A 19,093-nucleotide genomic window follows, 5' to 3' on the forward strand; every position below is an offset into this window, starting at 1 on the left:
CATGATTTTTCCAGTGATGTTACTTGGAACTGACACATCATGCGGAAGCTAGTTTCGCCCTTATGCTTTGCACACCAGTGTGGTAATTAAATCAGTGGCTCTCTATGGAACCGAATAAATAAAGATACCGGAAGAACTGGATAAAAAGAGGGAAGAAAATATTCAATAAATTTTGGGACCAAGAACAAAAAGCAGCGGGATGACGTGGAAGAACGAAGATTTAGGCAGAGAAGTAACAGAAAAATACAGACACAATTACGTAAAGAAGCGTGAAATTTTTCAGACATATTCACAGGATGAACGATAACACATAGACTGACATCACCGAAAAAAACGGAAAAAAACAGTTAAATAGTCACATGGACCAATGCAAAAATCAAGTACACCAAACATAAAGAAGACCATCGTCAAAACAAGCTGGAATTCAAATCTCATCTTTGAGGCCATCGTGCAAGTGGGCTAAGAACTTGCGCTCCTACCCCCGCTCCTTCACTGTCTTTTACCAAAATTCGCTCAACATTTTCGTGGGCAATAGTTTTAACAACGAAAGGAGACCCTGGCAGCAGCAGCTAGTATAATAGACGATCACAGCTATGACAAAGCAGCGTTATTACCGTTGGTAGTAATTTACACTCCATATTTCATATAATCGTGACAGTTATGGCGAACATGGTAATTTCCTAATACAGAAACTGTCGGTGTTTATCGGTTATATGTACAGGCTGTACAAAAGTATATAGTCTACACCATCTTTTAGTATTTAGAGGTGATAGAAACTCTTGTCTATGTAATAAAAATGTCACAGGTGCACCGTGTCCCTGCTGGAGGCCCATGGAGATTTTAATTCTAGTGAAGTTCAGAGACGTACAAACTGCCACATGATGAATATTGTTTTATAGGTATTGCTGAAAACTTTGTCTCTTTACATTAACGTAACCTGGCATCATCTTTGTGTGTTAATGATTGTGTAACATGTTTAAAACTACAAGGTAGGTATTCCACAAACAACGGCTGCAGCTTCATCCATACGGCCAACCAGTTATTCTGAGTAATTATCGGTGTATGGTAGACCAAACGCGTCATCTCCGTCCCCCTCCTACAAAACAAGACCAGAGTCCAATACTTCATGGAGCCCCAGTCGGGGAAAAGCGCACGTGTGATATTTTTGTCTCATAAAAAAGGGTTTATTTTTATTTCCTCTAAAGAGTCAAAATTTTGTGTGCGTAGTCTTTTTACACTCCATATGGAGACGTACTGAATGCTACTACGCTTCGTTGAACACTCAACTCTTCAGTGTATAGTGGAAAAAAACTAGCTTAACCGGAATAAGTAACTAGTTATTGACCATTTGCAGATATCGGAAGAACCTGTATCTTTATTCGGCCGCTATTTTAATTTCAGCATTAATGCACGCCATCTGTTCACTTAAGTGCATACTTTAATCTTCCATCAATATATACACGACGACAATTTATTGTCCTTCACGGAAATAAATAGAAATTTTCATTCAGCTACAAATACTGGATTCCTGTATTCATAGCTCAGCTCTGTACGAGGTGCATTCTAGTTCTAAGGCCTCCGATTTTTTTTTCTAATTAACTACTCACCCGAAATCGATGAAAATGGCATTACTTCTCGACGTAATCGCCCTGCAGACGTACACATTTTTCACAACGCTGACGTCATGATTCCATGGCAGCGGCGAAGGCTTCTTTAGGAGTCTGTTTTGACCACTGGAAAATCGCTGAGGCAATAGCAGCACGGCTAGTGAAAGTGCGGCCACGGAGAGTGTCTTTAATTGTTGGAAAAAACCAAAAGTCACTAGGAGCCAGGTCAGGTGAGTAGGGAGCATGAGGAATCACTTCAAAGTTGTTATCACGAAAAAACTGTTGCGTAACGTTAGCTCGATGTGCGGGTGCGTTGTCTCGGTGAAACAGCACACGCGCAGCCCTTCCCGGACGTTTTTGTTGCAGTGCAGGAATGAATTTGTTCTTCAGAACATTTTCGTAGGATGCACCTGTTACCTTAGTGCCCTTTGGAACGCAATGGGTAAGGATTACGCCCTCGCTGTCCCAGAACATGGACACCATCATTTTTTCAGCACTGGCGGTTACCCGAAATTTTTTTGGTGGCGGTGAATCTGTGGGCTTTCATTGAGCTGACTGGCGCTTTGTTTCTGGATTGAAAAATGGCATCCACGTCTCATCCATTGTCACAACCGACGAAAAGAAAGTCCCATTCATGCTGTCGTTGCGCGTCAACATTGCTCGACAACATGCCACACGGGCAGCCGTGTGGTCGTCAGCATTCGTGGCACCCACATGGATGACACTTTTCACATTTTCAGGTCGTCATGCAGGATTGTGTGCACAGAACCCACAGAAATACCAACTCTGGAGGCGAGCTGTTCAACAGTCATTCGGCGATCCCCCAAAACAGTTCTCTCCACTTTCTCGATCATGTCATCAGACCGGCTTGTGCGAGCCCGAGGTTGTTTCGGTTTGTTGTCACAATGTTCTGCCTTCATTAAACTGTCACACCCATGAACGCACTTTCGACACATCCATAACTCCATCACCACATGTCTCCTTCAACTGTCAATGAATTTCAATTGGTTTCACACCACGCAAATTCAGAAAACGAATGATTGCACGCTGTTCAAGTAAGGAAAACGTCGCCATTTTAAGTATTTAAAACAGTTCTCATTCTCGCCGCTGGCGGTAAAATTCCATCTGCCAGACGGTGCTGCCATCTCTGGGACGTATTGACAATGAACGCGGCCTCATTTTAAAACAATGTGCTTGTTTCTATCTCTTTCCAGTCTGGAGAAAAAAAATCGGAGGCCTTAGAACTTGAATGCACCTCGTAATAATCCACTAACCTGCGTTTACTCTCATGTCTCATCTACGTGGAATGAATCGCTAATCCATTTCGAAATGATCAAAGTTCGGTGATATTGTCGCTGAAGATGAGCATTCATTCCATGCTAAATTGTTATCAAATGGAGGAAAAAATGAGTCTGCTAACATGTTACCTCCATTACTTGCAGAATATATGATATCACAGTGAACCACATCTATCTCAGTAATTTTACAACAGCGGAAAACCTCGAATTTTGAGTATAATTTCTGGATCATCTATTAATTCAAACTCATAAGCGCACTTCTATATAATTTTTAATTTCATATTAATGTGACAGTCTTTCTGTTCTTTTGAAGCATCTTACCACATCTTGGAAATTGAAGTTGTACATTACTTTCGGATAGAAACCACACAAAGAACGTAGACAGTTATTATTATTATTATTATTATCGTATGCATCAATTATAACAACAAATTCAGTACACCTTTAAACGAATCTAAAGAGACATGTGCAACCACAATGCTCACAACAATTAGAGGCAAAAGTATTTGATCTAGCATATAATGTGCGTAGGCCATGATTAAGATGTACACTGCTGCTGTAAGTCCTCCGGTGTGTTTTAATAATGAGTACAATAATCACCATTACTTTTGAAAGCCTTGACTTACTGGCAGTAATCATACAATATGCGGTCAAAAGTATGAGGACCGCCATACGTCTGTAATTCTGGAAATCAGTATGATGTAGGCCCACCCTTAGCGTTGATGACATCTTCCACTCTCGCAGGCATACGTCCAGACAGATGTAAGAGGTATGCGATGTATGCGCTGCCTGCAATAGGCAAGGCATAGGAGTGTATCTGACCAGAGAGCAGTATGTAGTTAGTTGTTCCTTGTCGCTAGTCGGCAGTAGTCTTGAGTAGTCTGCGTGAGTCGGCAGTCTGCCCTGGTCGGGACTGTGGACGATGAGTATTATTGTAGAAGGTAAAGAAGCAGCCTTCCGCATATCTAGTAATGTATGTTAACTGTCATCCAATTTCTTTTTAAGAAATGCCCCAATAATAATTTTTATAATATAAAGTAATTTTCTTTAAAAAAAGGCATTCATTTCAATTTAAAGATTTTATCCAATGTATAATTATTCCTTTCACGAATCACAAAGCATAGGCCAGCATTGCACGAAGATGTGCCGAAATTTTTTTGCGTAAGAGCAGATATATTCGCAGTTTTTATTGAGGTAAGAATTTTTGCTTGTTTATTCAGAATACAGGGCCAAGGCGCAGCGTTGCTGTCGTCGTAAAATTTACCAGGTTACTGAATTTTTTATTTTATTTTTGGTGTTTAAGAATTGAATTTTGTGAGTACATCAAAGGTGAATGCATTTCTGCATTATAAATGGGAACCAATTTTGTTCAGAGGTTACAATATTTAAAATTCATTTAATTAATATTTTTGTGGGGAGGCTACACTTGGCTCATTTTTATAATATTTTTGTTGGGAGGTTACACTTGGCGACATCCGGCCAGGATCGTATTTCTTTGTGAATCTTCTGTTAAGTAGCCATATACCTGCTCTTATTTTCTTAAATGTAGTTTGCATCTGGCGCAACTCATTTACTAATTTGTCACTCTTGCCTTCACAGATCATTGGCAATTTGTTACTCTTTGTTGTAATTGTATTTGTTGCATTTTTGAATTGTCCTTTTTTCATTTGTGCTTAATTTTGTTTTGTGAAAAATGCCGCGAAAAACTGTTAACAGTACATCGCGATATGCAATGAGTGAAATAGCCGACTCGAATAATTTGTCTGATAATATTTGCGACACTCAGTGTAATGATGACAATCCTCCATTTACAGATAGTCAGTGCGTACAGACCACTAGTAATGATTTTGATTCTAATGATGAACAAAAAAATACAATTGTGTCCTCTGTTAATTTAACGACAATTGATGACGCGGGACGTTCTGTTGCAATGAACGCTGCCCAGTTTGACACCCGATTTGCAAAATTTGAATTGTACAGATAATTTTTTCTAACGAAAATGAACACTGTACTCAAAGTACGAAAGATTTATTTGATTCCGAGGTAGTGACTAACAGTGCACATCCGTTTGGCAAGCCCTTTCAAGAATTACAGAATGACCAAATGGTTACAGAAAACGTGACAAATGCACATACACCGTCACACAGCACAGAGAATACAGTAGCTAATTTTGGCATGGATCGAGTCACAGCATTAATGATACAACTTAACGAGAATCTCAAACAACAATTTGGTGAAAATGTTAAACAACTACTTAATGAAAATTCCAAACAACAGAATGAAAGACAAGACAACAATCACAAACAACTTAATGAAAAACTAGACAACAATTACAAACAGTTGAATGAAAAACAAGGGAACCTTAATGAAAAACTAGACAACAATTCCAAACAGTTGAATGAAAAATTAGACAACAATTCCAGACAGCTTAGTGAACAGATTACAGCCGTTGCCGCGCAATGTCATGATACTAAAGAACAATTACGTGAGGAAATTAAGGTTTGTGCTAGGAAAAGTAGTGAAGAAATTAGATCTGTTGCTCAAGAATTAAGGAATACGCAAGCAGCTACAACAGAATCACTTAGATACGAAATTAGTGCAGTCGGTAAACAATGCCCTGAAAACGCAACACAGTTACGCGACGAGTTTAAATTAATGTCAGCAGAACTTTCGCGCACACTGGATGCAAAAGTAGACGCGAAATTTGACCAACAGAACAGTCAAATTGACGAACGTTTTAATCACCACCTACAAAACAGTGAAACGCCTTATCGTAAATTCATACAGGAACAGAATAAAGTAAAGCGACAAGTCATATAACCAATTACCGCACAGAGACAGGAAGATAAACGTAAATTGTTTACGAAAGCAAAAACATACGTAGACAACAATGTTGCTACAGTATCAGACGAAATTAATAGTATCAAACAGTTGTACACCGAATTGCGTGATGAAATTTCCGATCTTAAATCAAAAACAGATACACACACAGTAGACTTTCAGACAGTGACCGACAGACTTGAACAATTAGAACTAATACAGGATTCCGATGTCATCAAAGCAGACGTTAAAAAATTGAACGAAACCACACGTAAAATACAAAAACAAATTAATGCTTGTGACACTAAAAACGATGATCAGGTAAAAACACTGACTGAAAAATATGATGAATTGGCCAGTCGTATTGATGTTATTGAAAGTAATAATGACACCAAATCAGACGACACTTCACCGATTTCGTTTAATCAAACACCTGAATTCCAAAATTTACAGCAGACGATCAGTGAGATTGATTCGTCCAATAATACATTACGTAGAAAATTGTCGACTTTACAGCAAGAGGTGACAGAGATAAAAAATATTTCAGTCAATAACGCGTCACAGCATACGGCACATTCCGAACATTTGTCACACTCACACAGCCAGTGTAACTTAGGTAATTTACAGAGACTACGTGGCTTAGAATACGAAGTGACACAGACAAACAGATTCTCACACAAACCTGAACCTGTTCACTAATTCAGAGACGATAACGTTGATTACAAGCATTTTCTATCCGTAAGAAAATTTAAAGTATTTCAAAATGACAGAGCACAGGTACACGCTTTGAACTGGATACGTCAATTTGTTTTTGTACTTTCAACAGCATTGTCTGTAATGCAGAAACTAAAATTAGCATGGGTACAACATTTTGCTTTTGAATTTTCACCGGCATTGCCTGTAACGCAGAAGCTAACATTTATTTGTAGCGCGTAATGACATCAGGGGATTCATTACGCTTTAATGAATATGTGCCGTAGCGTGCACAGGGCCCCGAGCCGTAGTGGTGCTGTTTCATCTTTAGTTTTCTGCACTGCTGCCTTCTCTTCTACTATCCTTTATATCTATCAAAACAGCTCTTTAACTATCGCTCCATCTAGGATTAAGAATGAGTAAAGAAAACCTGATAAGACAAGTTTTACTGAAAGTGACATTTATCTTTATACGCTCCAGAAATGACAACAACGAGAGCTTTAATACCAGACAGTAATTTAATCATCAGAATGTGTAAAATTATCAGAAACAGCGACCACATTTTTGTAACAATAGAGGTTTTTCCCATCAACAGCAACAAAACCAACCGGCTAGCATACCTAACCAACAACGTAATGTACAAGGTCAACCAAGCTTTACTGTTTAGCCGCCTACACGTATAGCGTCAGCCCCAACAAATAGTAATGCACAGGAACAAAGGAATCAGTACATACAGAAAACACACCATTTCAATTCCTATCGCAATGCACCGTATAGAAATGACTATCATGACAGACGTGAAAGTAATGAGCACAATTTTCAGTGTACGTTTAATAACAGTCGGTCTTATCTGCAACAAAATCATCCGCAGCAACATATTATCATGAATGAACCAGACAGTAGATACCATCCCGAACGTAATACGTCAGGAAGAAATAACAGAACAGTTCAAATAGTCGAAATGCCCCAGCATCCTCCCGCAGATAATAGCACGTCAGATAGAATTTGACTAGATACAGTACAGGTTGCATCTTCCAGCAACGTAAGCAATACTTCAGATACACAGAATCTTGTTCACGAAAATGTCATTTGAAACATGCTTTGTTGAATGCACAACTTTTATCACATCCAGATCTTACTAGAAATTTTTCCATTGCCACCGACACTTCTAACACCGCTTTAGGTGTACACATTTTTCAGGAAATTGAAGAAGATGGCACTACAGTAATTAAAAACATCACCTTTGCAAGTCGCATTCTGTCACCTGCTGAACACAATTATTCTGTTACAGGACTGGAAACATTATGTGTTGTATGGGCATTTACGAGATTTCGGCATTTTCTTTATGGAAGACATACGACCGCTTACACAGATCATAGAGCTATACAGTTTTTACTTTCCGCTAAATTTACACACGACAGATTAAGCAGATGGAAACTTTATTTACAGGAATTTAATTTTACATTTGTTCACATTCCCGGTACACAAAATATTGTAGCAGACGCTCTATCCCGTTCTCTCAGCAACAATCAACAAGACGTCGCAACCAACTTCTGCAAAGCAAATTTCAGCTTCATGTACATTCAACAAGTTGCTTTTGAAAATTTCATTTCGTCGTCATTACAAGACATAGCACAAGAGCAGAGTAAAGACAACGTATGGAAAGAAATTAAACACCTTTGGCAAGATAGGAATAATGTTACCATTAGAAACCATTACACTGTACGCAATAACATTCTGTTTCACCGCTCTCACCCTGACAGCAACAATTGGTTATTGTGCATTCCTGACGAACTTGTTAACAAATTAATCTGCTATACTCATTTAAGTTACGCACATTATGGAGCCAGAAAATATTTTCTTATACTGAGACAGAACTGTTATTTTACCAACATGGAGAAACGTATTCGACGAGTTTTAGCGTCGTGTAAAATCTGCCAGAAAGCTAAGTCAGATACGATTCACATATTCCTCCATTACATCCCATTGTACCTGTTAAATTGAGACACATGGCCGCTGTAGACATTTTTGGTCCGATTCCCAGAACTAACAGAGGTTTTTGCTACATCTTTGTCGCTGTTGAACTCACTTCAAAATTTGTTACCTTCACTCCGTTACGCAAAAGCTACTGCTAAAACTGTTTCTAAACCATTTGTAAAACATTTTCTATTTCATGTAGGGCTTGTATTGTAAGTAATTTCCGACAATGGATCACAGTTTTGATCTGCTATATGGACACGTATGTTACGAGGTAGAAACATTTCTCCGATCTATATATCCAGGTACCATGCTTCTTCGAACCCTTGTGAACGACTAAAGAGATAAATTGGTAAACTGTGCAGAATATACTGCCATAAAAAACATATTGATTGGGACACACACATACTCTCATTCCAGGATGTAATTAATTCCATACCAAATGAATCTACTATGCTATCTCCGTCTGTTATACTGAAAAATGTTGAACCACCTAACAAAATTAAAGAATTAGTAATCTTTCCTACATCTCGTCGACTAAGACACCATGAAATAATTGACATTGCGCTGAACAACATCAAACGTGCCGCAGAGCGCTGGAGAAGACAGCAAAACAGGTTTGTACACGCCGTGACTTTCACATTGGACAGAAGAAATTAGTACACACACATTATTTATCTAATAGAGGAAAAAGTAGATGTAGTAAATTTGAGCTTTTATACGCAGGTCCATATCGAACTCGCAGCATTCCTCACCCCAATGTAGTACACGTCGGAACCCTGAGAACCAGAAAAACGAAAGGGAATCACCATATCTCCACCATCAAACCCTTTATTGAATGAACATACTTTTTGATTTATCACACTGTGATACCATTTCCTGATTTTTGTTATATAACCAATTATGCAATTATATTCACATGAACACTTACTGATCATTATCGTATTTTTTCGTAGCAAGTGCCCGGCAAGGTAAGGTTAGCAGGTCGCTCTTCTTGTCGTTACACATCAGACCGTGCATATTTTACCAGATGAACTTACAATTTTTATGACCACTTATGCAACTATATTTATGTGACTACTTACTGATGATTATCGTATTTTTTGTTGGCAAGTGCCCGGCAAGGTAAGGTTAGCAGGTCGCTTTTCTTGTCGTTACACATCAGACCGTGCACATTTTTCCAGCTAAACTTACACATTTTATGACTCCTTATGCAATTATATTCACATGAACACTTACTGATGATTATCGTATTTTTCTTGGCAAGTGCCCGGCAAGGTAAGGTTAGCAGGTCGCTTTTCTTGACGTTACATATCAGACCGTGCACATTTTTCATGTATGTATGATTGTTTTCCTGTTTTGTTTGTATGCACTATGCAATATTTAAGACATAACAAACACCAGTTGACTTTGACATTTTGCCTTATGATATCTCAACATCGTGACTATTTTACATTTTTTTTTTTTTGCTGCTACATTGTGATACTCTGTGTACTTTTTTGCACATGCACACTGTCTATGTTTTTGACATATTACGTCTTCTGTCATGCTATGCTGTATGCTCAATTATATCACTATAAACCAGCTTTTATTTAATGGGTATATGATTTAAATGCAAGACATTAATCATTGTTCATCATTTTCAGAAAGAAATAACGTGTAAAAGAAATAAATTATGGGAATTTCACCTTCGCAATAAACGGAAGAAGATGCAATACCTCGTCACGAAGAGTAAATGGATCAGAATTAACAAGCATTAACAAGAATATACTATACACATCGTATAATAGCAGTCTTCACTAATTTTTTCTTTCAGAATACGAGGCGATTGGAGCAGGCTGTCAGACAGAGCTACACATTTTAGTTTTAGTGATGAAATATGCTAGAAATAAGGAACCCTATACTATGAATAGTTGTATGATGAAGTGTCTTTTTGCAGATGATAATGAATGGTGATGAATAATGATGAAGAATATAGTGATATGGATAATGAAGTTTTTCTTTGCAGGTGATGATAGTAATGATAATGAAGTTTTTCTTTGCAGATGAGGATAATGTTGAAGTTTATGTATTTATGCTATGTAGTCATTTAAGTATTTGTTGAAGTTCGTCTTGGCAGTATGTCTTATGTCGCATGGTATGATGACTGAAGGTTTTGGAAAGGACAGCTAGAGAACTTATATATTTTATACACATTTCATTACCTGGTAATTCGAAGTTCACTACTTTTCAGCACAATATGCGTTTCTTCTTTCAGCTTAATAATCCATTTTGTATTTTTTGCAGGAGAAATTATTCATGAAATTAATGTGCTATAAGCAGTTGTTCATTAAACCTGTGTCATTCATGAATGTGATCACATATACTCTATTTGTTTCATAACCTTGCTACAGCTGACTCATGACGAATGACGTTACACATCTTCATTTGCAGCAATAAGTCAAATGCAAATATTGTTATGCCCCAGCAATTAATTATCGATCCCAACGCAATGCATTGCTAGCACCAAAAAAAAAATGTATTACCAGTCCCAAATAATACTACCAGTTTAAAGTCCGCCCCCGGTAGCTGAGTGGTCAGCGTAACAGACTGTCAATCCTAAGGGCCCGGGTTCGATTCCCGGCTGAGCCGGAGATTTTCTCCATTCATGGACTGGGTGTTGTGTTGTCCTAATCATCATCATTTCATCCCCATCGACGCGCAGGTCGCCGAAGTGGCGTCAAATCGAAAGAGCTGCACCAGGCGAACGGTCTACCCAAAGGGAGGCCCTAGCCACACGACATTTCCATTTCCACCAGTTTAAAAGAGTTGTGAGTAATACTGAATGATGTTTTCTAATCATAAACTTTGAGTAATAGTTACAGAGTTTTACATTTTTAAATATGTCATATGTCACTTGAATGATGAATTCTGAGTAATAGTGAATGATATTATGTTATAATGCACGCATGCTCTACACTCTTTAACTCCTGTTTTGACTGATGACTTCTGATGATTTGTAACTGGCCAATGAGTGCCAATAATTATTTTTTAAATATGTCATATGTCACTTGAATGATGAAAAATGTTTTGTAATATTCAATACTTTCTGGCCAACGAATGCCACTGTTTCTTATATTTTTGTATTATGTCACTTTGATGCTATATATATGAATACCAGTAGCTTGATGCTACACTCATTAGCTCCTGTTTTGACTGATGACTTCTGATGATTTGTAACTGACCAATGAGTGCCAATAATTATTTTTAAATATGTCATATGTCACTTGAATGATGAAAATCGTTTTGTAATATTCAATAATTGCTGACCAATGAATCCCACTGTTTCTTATATTTTAAATTTGTATTATGTGACTTTCATGCTATATATATGAATAACAGTAGCTTGATGCTACACACATTAGCTCCTGTTTTGACTGATGACTTCTGATGTTTTGTATCTGGCCAATGAGTGCCAATAATTATTTTTAAATATGACATATGTCACTTGAATGATGAAAAATGTTTTGTAATATTCAATACTTGTTAGCCAATGAATGCCACTGTTTCTTATATTTTAAAATTATATTATGTCACTTACATGCTATATATATATGAATACCAGTAGCTTGATGCTACACTCATTAGCTCCTGTTCTGACTGACAACGTCTGATGATTTGTAACTGGTCAATGAGTGCCAATGTTCTCTGTAAACAGATTACTTATGAACATTATTCTGTAATACTTCATACATGGTACAGAAATGTTCAGTAACTGGCGATGAGTGCGACGAATTACTCAAATCAGTTGATAGACTAGTGAAATTATCAATGATGACTAGAATAAGACTTAATGTCCTTCACCTTCTGACCTAATTACCAGAAATTACTACAATATCCGTTTGTCCCGTCTATCCTCAAGATCATGGAGCACTATATTTGTTTTTTGCACTAATTCTACGTTGGTGTACCTTACAAGAACGTGGTGTTGACACGACATGCTGTCCACCACCTTGAGCGATGGAGATGTTATTATGGTCCCATGGTGTACCTAATGTACTACCAAAATGATAACATAGAATATTACTACGACATTTCTGTGTCTTGGCTACACTGATTAATACTTCAGGGAAAAGAACTTCAGATTGTCTCACTTGGTTTTGTGCTTCTGTAGAAAGATATGGACTTTCAGAGCAGCTGCGTGCAACCTAATGTGCTACAGCCATGATATAGTCCTTCCCTTTCCTATCCTAGTTCTTGTAAAATAGTAAAAAAAACTACAGTGCGTGTGCACTTTTGTCATTTGTTAATATGTTTTGTACTCATTGCGTATACATTTTATTATTGCTTGATATGTTCTGTACTCAGTGCATGTGCACTATATTTTATTTCATGATCTGCACTTATATATATGTATATATTCTGTGATTGAAAACTTAGTTAATTAAGAAAAATTTGTTGCTCATGGCAAGTCCAATTGACTCACCATCGCCGCCGAATTTTTGCCCCCCCCCCCCCCCCCCCCCCAGTGGAGGGTTATGTAAGAGGTATGCGATGTATGCGCTGCCTGCAATAGGCAAGGCGTAGGAGAGTCTCTGACCAGAGAGCAGCATGTAGTTAGTTGTTGCTTGTCGCTAGTCGGCAGTAGTCTTGAATAGTCTGCGTGAGTCGGCAGTAGTCGGCTGTAGTCTGCGCGTCTGCGCGTGTCGGCAGTCTGCCCTGGTCAGGACTGTGGACGATGAGTATTATTGTAGAAGGTAAAGAAGCAGCCTTCCGCATATCTAGTAATGTATGTTAACTGTCATCCAATTTCTTTTAAAAAATGCCCCAATAATAATTTTTATAATATAAAGTTATTTTCTTTAAAAAAAGCATTCATTTCAATTTAAAGATTTTATCCAATGTATAATTATTCCTTTCACGAATCACAAAGCATAGGCCAGCATTGCACGAAGCTGTGCCGAAAATTTTTTAGGTAAGAGCAGATATATTCGCAGTTTTTATTGAGGTAAGAATTTTTGCTTGTTTATTCAGAATACAGGGCCGAGGCGCAGCGTTGCTGTCGTCGTAAAATTTACCAGGTTACTGAATTTTTTAAATTATTTTTGGCGTTTAGGAATTGAATTTTGTGAGTACATCAAATGTGAATGCATTTCTGCACGGAGATTATAAATGGAAACCAATTTTGTTCAGAGGTTACAATATTTAAAATTAATTTAATTAATATTTTTGTGGGGAGGTTACACTTGGTTCATTTTAATATTTCTGTGGGGAGGTTACACAGGTGCTGGAAGGTTTTGGGGAATGACAGCCCATTCTTAACGGAGTGCTGCATTGAAGAGAGGTATCGATGTTGGGCGGTGAGGCCAGGCACGAAGTCGACGTCCCAAAACATCCCAAAGGTGTTCTGTAAGATTCAGGTCAGAACTCTGTGCAGGCCAGTCCATTACAGGGATGTTTTTGTCGTGTAACCACTGCGCCAAAGGCCATGCATTATGAACAGGTGCTCGATCGTGTCGAAAAATGGTGTCGCCATCCCCGAATTGCTCTTCAACAATGGGAAGCAATAAGGTGCTTAAAACATCAATGTAGGCCTGCGCTGTGATAGTGCCACACAAAACAAGGGGTGCAAGCCCCCTCCATGAGAAAAAAGGCCACAACATGACACCACCACCTCCGAATTTTACGGTTGGCACTACACACGCTGGCAGCTGACGTTCACCGGACATCCGTCATACCCACACCCTGCCATCGGATCACCACATTATGTTCCGTGATTCGTCACTCCGCACAACGTTTTCCCACTCTTCAATCGTCCAATGTTTACGTTCCTTGCACCAAGTGAGGCGTCGTTTGGCGTTTACCGGCATGATGCGTGGCTTACGTGCAGCTACTCGACCAAGAGATCCAAGTTTTCTCACCTCCCGCCTAATTGTCATAGTAATTGCAGTGGATCCTGATGCAGTTTGGAATTCCTGTGTAATGGTCTGTATAGTCGTCTGTCGCCGTTGGATAAGCAGCTGCAGCAGCAAGTCGTATATTCCTAGCTCACTCATTTGTTACATAGTTTAATTTTAAATTTCTTTGCGTGTTTTTGGTACTTGCATTGTTTAATTCATAAATTTCGGGCGTAATATAGTATTTGAGTGTTGTAGCATCGCGTTTTAGTACCTGAATAGTGTAAATTCGCGTAGTCTCCTTCCGCCGTCGAGCAGTGTGTCAGCAGTGCGCAAGTAGCAGCATTACTGCTTTTACTAGGCGATCTTGTATTTTAATAACCGTTTAAATTTTGTGTCGATTTGTTTGCGCTCTCTGTTGATTAGTTCAGACGTTCTTTGCACAACAGTTTTTAGCATGGATAGGGACTGCAACTGCTGTGTTCGGATGCAGGCTGAGTTGGCATCCCTTCGCTCCCAGGTTCAGGCAGTGTTGGCTTCGGTCACACAGCTTGAGGCTGTTGCCAATGGGCATCACTGTGGGGGTCCAGATGGGGTTTGTCGGGGATGGCCAGCTCGTCCCACGCATCCCCCGATCGGACTACGACTGTGGTTGCCCGGGATACTGCCCGCATTGAGGTTGATCCCTCACCTGTGGTAGAGTGGGAGGTCGTCTCAAGGTGTGGCAGGGCGCGAAAGACATTCCGGGGGGCTGAACGGAAGGCCTCTCCAGTTTGTCTGACGAACCGGTTTCAGGCTCTGTCTCAGGCTGATACTGATCTTCGGCCTGACATGACTGCTTGTCCTGTTCCACAGGTTGCCCCTCAGTCTGCAAGATCTGGGCGGTCGCAGAGGGTGGGCTTACTGGTAGTTGGGAGCTCCAACGTCAGGCGCGTAATGGGGCCCCTTAGGGAAATGGCAGCAAGAGAGGGGAAGAAAACCAATGTGCACTGCGTGTGCATACCGGGGGGAGTCATTCCAGATGTGGAAAGGGTCCTCCCGGATGCCATGAAGGGTACAGGGTGCACCCATCTACAGGTGGTCGCTCATGTCGGCACCAATGATGTGTGTCGCTCTGGATCGGAGGAAATCCTCTCTGGCTTCCGGCGGCTATCTGATTTGGTGAAGACTGCCAGTCTCGCTAGCGGGATGAAAGCAGAGCTCACCATCTGCAGCATCGTCGACAGGACTGACTGCGGACCTTTGGTACAGAGCCAAGTGGAGGGTCTGAATCAGAGGCTGAGACGGTTCTGCGACCGTGTGGGCTGAAGATTCCTCGACTTGCGCCGTAGGGTGGTGGGGTTTCGGGTTCCGCTGGATAGGTCAGGAGTCCACTACACGCAACAAGCGGCTACACGGGTAGCAAGGGTTGTGTGGCGTGGGCTGGGCGGTTTTTTAGGTTAGATGGCCTTGGGAAAGTACAGAAAGGGCAACAGCCTCAACGGGTGCGGGGCAAAGTCAGGACATGCGGGGACCAAGCAGCAATCGGTATTGTAATTGTCAACTGTCGAAGCTGCGTTGTTAAAGTACCGGAACTTCAAGCGCTGATAGAAAGCACCGAAGCTTAAATCGTTATAGGTACAGAAAGCTGGCTGAAGCCATAGATAAATTCTGCCGAAATTTTTACAAAGGTACAGACGGTATTTAGAAAGGATAGATTGCATGCAACCGGTGATGGAGTGTTCGTCGCTGTTAGTAGTAGTTTATCCTGCAGTGAAGTAGAAGTGGATAGTTCCTGTGAATTATTATGGGTGGAGGTTACACTCAACAACCGAGCTAGGTTAATAATTGGCTCCATTTACCGACCTCCCGACTCAGCAGCATTAGTGGCAGAACAACAGAGAAAATTTGGAATACATTTCACATAAATTTTCTCAGCATGTTATAGTCTTAGGTGGAGATTTCAATTTACCAGATATAGACTGGGACACTCAGATGTTTAGGACGGGTGGTAGGGACAGAGCATCGAGTGACATTGTACTGAGTGCACTATCCGAATGTTACCTCGAGCAATTAAACAGAGAACCGACTCGTGGAGATAACATCTTGGACCTACTGATAACAAACAGACCCGAACTTTTCGACTCTGTATGTGCAGAACAGGGAATCAGTGATCATAAGGCCGTTGCAGCATCCCTGAATATGGAAGTTAATAGGAATATAAAAAAAGGGAGGAAGGTTTATCTGATTAGCAAGAGTAATAGAAGGTAGATTTCAGACTACCTAACAGATCAAAACGATACTTTCTGTTCCGACACTGACAATGTTGACTGTTTATGGAAAATGTTCAAGGCAATCGTAAAATGCGTTTTAGACAGGTACGTGCCGAGTAAAACTGTGAGGGACGGGAAAAACCCACCGTGGTACAACAACAAAGTTAGGAAACTACTGCGAAAGCAAAGAGAGCTTCACACCAACTTTAAACGCAGCCAAAACCTCTCAGACAAACAGAAGCTAAACGATGTCAAAGTTAGCGTAAGGAGGACTATGTGTGAAGCGTTCAGTGAATTCGAAAGTAAAATTCTATGTACCGACTTGACAGAAAATCCTAGGAAGTTCTGGTCTTACGTTAAATCAGTAAGTGGCTCGAAACAGCATAACGAGACACTCCGGGATGATGATGGCATTGAAACAGAGGATGACACGCGTAAAGCTGAAATACTAAACACCTTTTACCAAAGCTGTTTCACAAAGGAAGACCGCACTGCAGTTCCTTCTCTAAATCCTCGCACAAACGAAAAAAATGGCTGACATCGAAATAAGTGTCCAAGGAATAGAAAAGCAACTGGAATCACTCAACTGAGGAAAGTCCACTGGACCTGACGGAATACCAATTCAATTCTACACAGAGTACGCGAAAGAACTTGCCCCCCTTCTGTCAGCCGTGTACCGCAAGTCTCTAGAGGAACGGAGGGTTCCAAATGATTGGAAAAGGGCACAGGTAGTCCCGGTCTTCAAGAAGTGTCGTCGAGCAGATGCGCAAAACTATAGACCTATATCTCTGACGTCGATCTGTTGTAGAATTTTAGAACATGTTTCTTGCTCGAGTATCATGTCGTTTTTGGAAATTAAGAATCTACTATGTAGGAATCAACATGGATTCCGGAAACAGCGATCGTGTGAGACCCAACTCGCTTTATTTGTTCATGAGATCCAGAAAATATTAGATACAGGCTCCCAGGTAGATACTATTTTTCTTGACTTCCGGAAGGCGTTCGATACAGTTCCGCACTGTCGCCTGATAAACAAAGTAAGAGCCTACGGAATATCAGGCCAGCTGTGTGGCTGGATTGAAGAGTTTTTAGCAAACAGAACACAGCATGTTGTTATCAATGGAGAGACGTCTACAGACGTTAAAGTAACCTCTGGCGTGCCACAGGGGAGTGTTATGGGACCATTGCTTTTCACAATATATATAAATGACCTAGTAGATAGTGTCGGAAGTCCCATGCGGCTTTTCGCGGATGATGCTGTAGTATACAGAGAAGTTGCAGCATTAGAAAATTGTAGCGAAATGCAGGAAGATCTGCAGTAGATAGGCACTTGGTGCAGGGAGTGGCAACTGACCCTTAACATAGACAAATGTAATGTATTGCCAATACATAGAAAGAAGGATCCTTTATTGTATGATTATATGATAGCGGAACAAACACTGGTAGCAGTTACTTCTGTAAAATATCTGGGAGTATGCGTGCGGAACGATTTGAAGTGGAATGATCATATAAAATTAATTGTTGGTAAGGCGGGTACCAAGTTGAGATACCATGGGAGAGTGCTTAGAAAATGTAGTCCATCAACAAAGGAGGTGGCTTACAAAACACTCGTTCGACCCATACTTGAGTATTGCTCATCAGTGTGGGATCCGTACCAGATCGGGTTGAAGGAGGAGATAGAGAAGATCCAAAGAAGAGCGGCGCGTTTCGTCACAGGGTTATTTGGTAACCGTGATAGCGTTACGGAGATGTTTAATAAACTCAAGTGGCAGAATCTGCAAGAGAGGCGCTCTGCATCGCGGTGTAGCTTGCTCGCCAGGTTTCGAGAGGGTGCGTTTCTGGATGAGGTATCGAATATATTGCTTCCCCCTACTTATACCTCCCGAGGAGATCACGAATGTAAAATTAGAGAGATTCGAGCGCGCACGGAGGCTTTCAGACAGTCGTTCTTCCCGCGAACCATACGCGACTGGAACAGGAAAGGGAGGTAATCACAGGGCACGTAAAGTGCCCTCCGCCAAACACCGTTGGGTGGCTTGCGGAGTATAAATTTAGATGTAGATGTACGACCCGCTTCAACTGTCGGCGGTCTCTGTCAGTCAACAGACGAGGCTGGCCTCTACTATTTTGTGTTGCACGTGTCACTTCACGTTTCCACTTCTCTGTTACAGTGGAAACAGATGACCTAGGGATGTTTAGAAGTGTGGAGACTTCGCGTACAGATATATGACACAAGTGACACCCAATCACCTGACCACGTTCGAAGTCCGTGAGCTCCGCGGAGCGCCTCATTCTGCTCTCTCACGACGTCTAATGAGTACCACACCTTCATAGTATGATGAATGTCTGGAACTTAACAGATAGGTCGTTAATAAGTAAGTGGTTCCTGTCCTTCTTGGCTTGCCGTTCATATTTCCATTTAGCGTCTTGGTTGAACCCATTGGGGAGCTTTTGTCTTTCTTATACTGAAATTCTACATTTGAGACGTTTGCTAGACAGCAGCAGTAGACCTTCATGAGGAGGAATTGATTCCGTTCTAGAAATTTGCAGGCGTGGGTTGTAGAAAATTG

General features: G+C 40.4%; 1 protein-coding gene across 1 annotated transcript in view; it reads right to left on the reverse strand.

Moving 5' to 3' along the window:
* Positions 1 to 19,093, reverse strand: part of LOC124776039 (alpha-1D adrenergic receptor-like) — a 629,857-nt gene that overhangs the window by 181,585 nt on the left and 429,179 nt on the right. The gene's annotated exons all lie outside the window — the stretch shown is intronic.

Source organism: Schistocerca piceifrons, chromosome 2 (assembly GCF_021461385.2).
Source record: "Schistocerca piceifrons isolate TAMUIC-IGC-003096 chromosome 2, iqSchPice1.1, whole genome shotgun sequence".
NCBI lineage: Eukaryota > Metazoa > Arthropoda > Insecta > Orthoptera > Acrididae > Schistocerca > Schistocerca piceifrons.